Here is a 3,915-nt window from a genome sequence, read left to right as displayed (position 1 = left end):
GCGGCCATAAATCAGGAGGGGTAGGGGGGGAGGGTAGGGATGGATCGCTCAATTGATATCACTCAATGACGATTGCTTCGTTGATCAGAGCAATTTTGTAACTGGAAAAGAGATTGGAGAAAAAGTAGCCTTCGTGCGCTGGCTGTGTAGCGTGGGCCATGATGCTTCTATTATAATCACTATCATATTTTTTGCAGTTGCATGATTTGCAGTCGATACTGTTATTGATAGCGTGTTATTGACTATCAGTTTTATTATCTTTATGATCGTACTGTTATGCCTATGATCATTATCATCATCATCATTATCACCAATATCATTACTATTTCGATAACAATTATTAATAGCGTTATCATAACTACTACTATTATATTGATCACCATTATAGCTTACAATTATCATCATTATTGTTGCTTCTATCATTATCATCATCCTCGTTATCGTTACCATCATTACTGTCATTAGTATATCATTATCATAAAAAAAACAAGCGATGATTTACCAATGATAAGTATCATGATCTGTCTTCTCCCTTTTCCTCCCCTCCCTCCCTCTTCCAATCTCTTCCCACCTCCTTCCCTCTCTTACCCTCCCTTAATTCCTCCCACTAACCTTTTCCTCCTTGCCTTCCTTCCTCGTCCCTTCCCTCTCCTTCCCTGCCTCTCCCTCCCTTCCTCCCTTCCTTGCTCCCTCTCTCTTCCTCTTACCTCCCTCTTTCTCTCCCTATATCTCATCCTCGCCCCCTTTCTCTCCCTCTATACCTCCCTCCCTTCCTTTTTCTTTCCCTCACACACACATAAAAAGAAAGAAAGAAAGAAAAGAAAAGAAAGAAAAGAAAAGAAAAAAAGTAAAAAAAAAAAAAAAACAAAAAAAAAAAAAAAAAAAAAAAAAAAAAAAAAAAAAAAACGGAGCCTAAATTTTCCCCTGAATTCGACACAGTCCCTCGAGAGAAGGATTACCAAGAATCACGCCCAACAATAGCCTTTTGTGTGGTTTGCGGGCGGCGTGGGGGCTAGCATGTCCCGCAGATAGTCCCTTGGATGAGGGCGAGAGTGTGGACAAAGGAGAGGTTACAGTGTGACGCTTTTATCACGCTGATTTTGACATGATTATGGGGACTCTTGGTGAAGATAATGAGAGACTTTGTGGTATAAGTTGTACTATTAGTGATGATGTTGGCAATTATAGATTATGGTAATGATAATGATAATAATAACTTTAATTTTGATATAAGATGTAAGAATGATAAGGACATTGATTACAATGATGATAAAAGGAATAAGGATAACAATAATGATCATGATGATAAATACAATGGTGGTGATATGGGAATGATAATGGCAGTAATGATTCTGACGATGATAATGATAATGATCATCAAAATAAAATTTTGATAATGATAACAGTAGTAATAATGATAATAACAACAAAATGATAACAGTAATAATAATACTTATACTAATAATGATAGTGATAACAATGGTAATAATAACGATAATAATAATCATGGCAATAATAATAATGTCAATGAGGATAAACAATGACGGTTATAATGATGATGAGGATAATGATAGCAATGATGACTGTCATAGCATTGCCAATCAAATGGCGAAATTTCATTAAAAAAAAATAATAATGATTGCGTAAACTATAGACTAATATCAATATTTCATGTGTGTGATTATTTGCGATCATATATGGGATTAATATCAATAAACAGGACTCGAGTCCAGCCAAGGGCCGGGCAGAGAGATATCCTCTTCGGCTCCGGTTGTCGGCCCACGGCAAGGACACCGATCAAGGTGCAAGATTGATTTCATTCTTTATTTCATTAATTGGGGTTTGTCGGGGGATCAAGACGGCGAGACATACAGGACCGTTTTTTTTTATTCAGTCTTCTTTTTTTTTAAAATTATTATTATGTATGTGTAAAAATCAGTGAAATTTTATATTCTATCCTGAATGGTAATTTTGAATCTACATCTATATCCTAGAGCCTTGACAGTGGCATAGAAAATATGATGATAATAAGGGTAACAATACTAATACTAATGATAACAATAATGATTATGGTGATGATATGGCAATCATAATAGTGCTGATAATGATAATTATGATGACAATAATAGTAATGGCGATAGTTATATTTATAGTTGTAATAATACCAATGGTAATAGTACTAATGATAATAATAAAAATAAAATATTGATAATAATAAAGATAACAATAATGATTATAATAAGAAGAGTGAGGATAATGATAATGATAAAAATGATGATAACAAAATTATAATAGCAATGATGATAATGACAGTGATGATATGAATAGTAATGACAATGATAATAAGGACTATCATTATCATCACCATCATCATGAAAGTAATCATAATACTAATGGTGGTAATAATGATAATGATTATAATGATAACGATAACGATAATGATAACAATAAAAACAATACTAAAACATGATTATAAAAAGTCATTGTACTGAAGAGGATAAAGTTCATCATATTCATCATATTCATAGTGATGGTAAGAGTAAAATCAAGACAATGAAGTCATTTAATTCAAGAAAGAAAATGAAAGTAGTAATAATGATAATGAAAACAACAGCAACAGTAATAATAATCACAAAGAAAAAAAATAACGATGATAACAACAGTGAGAAAACAAAGCCAATAAAAAAACAGCAATAACAATAGTACAACAATGATAACAGCAACATTGAAAGGAGCAAGCAACGCCAACGATATTGCACAAACACACAAATAAAGACTCGAGAACACCTGTCGATTTCCTCTGGCCGAAACCGCCATCGCTCCCCCGCCTTGCAACACACGTCCCCGGAACAGCCAATAGTCGACCCATCATTTACTTGCTCTGCTACTCTACTTTATTATCTTGCTCTTTTTTCTTATCTTTTTTTTCTTCTTTTTTTTCTCTATCTTTCTTTTTTCTGTCTGTCCCGTCAGTCTGTCTGTTTGTCTCTCTCTCTCTCTCGCTCGCTCTTTTCACTCTTCCTTTCTTCCTTATTTCATATCTTTCTTTGTTACCTTTCTTTGATTTTTTTATTTATTTTTTCATCTTCTGTCATATCACCCTCCTCGAGAGAACCACACACACACACACACACACACAACACACATACATACATATATATATATATATATATATATATATATATATATATATATATATACTTATATATATATATATATATATATATTTATATATATATATATATATATATATATATATATATAGATAGATATATATATATATATATATATACACACACACACACACATACACACACTACATATATATATATATATATATATATATATATATATATATATATATATATATATATATGTACATATTATATATATATATATATATATATATATATATATATTTATATATGTAAATAGATATGTATATATATGTATATGTACACACACACACACACACACACACACACAAGCACACGTACACACACAAACACACGTACACTACCCACCCACATACTCACACACACACACACAAACACACACACATGCATATATATATATATACATATATATATATATATATATGTATATATATATGTGTTTATTTATATATATATATATATATATATATATATGTATATATATTTATTTATATGTATATATATATATATATTTATGTATGTATATATACATACATATATATATATATATATATATATATATATATATATATATATATATATATATATATATATAGAGAGAGAGAGAGAGAGAGAGAGAGAGATAAAATGTTTGAGATGGCTAAAGACCTCTTGAAGAAACTTTTACTCTGCCAGTCATCATGTCGTCTCTCTCTCTCTCCGTCATTATTTTTTTTTCTTGCTCTCTCACCATTGCCTT

Source organism: Penaeus japonicus, unplaced genomic scaffold, assembly GCF_977035675.1.
Source record: "Penaeus japonicus unplaced genomic scaffold, GWHDUDI00000001_assembly GWHDUDI00000001, whole genome shotgun sequence".
Taxonomy (NCBI): Eukaryota; Metazoa; Arthropoda; class Malacostraca; order Decapoda; family Penaeidae; genus Penaeus; species Penaeus japonicus.
The sequence above is the reverse complement of the archived record's forward strand: the minus strand, read 5'-3'. Positions refer to the sequence as shown.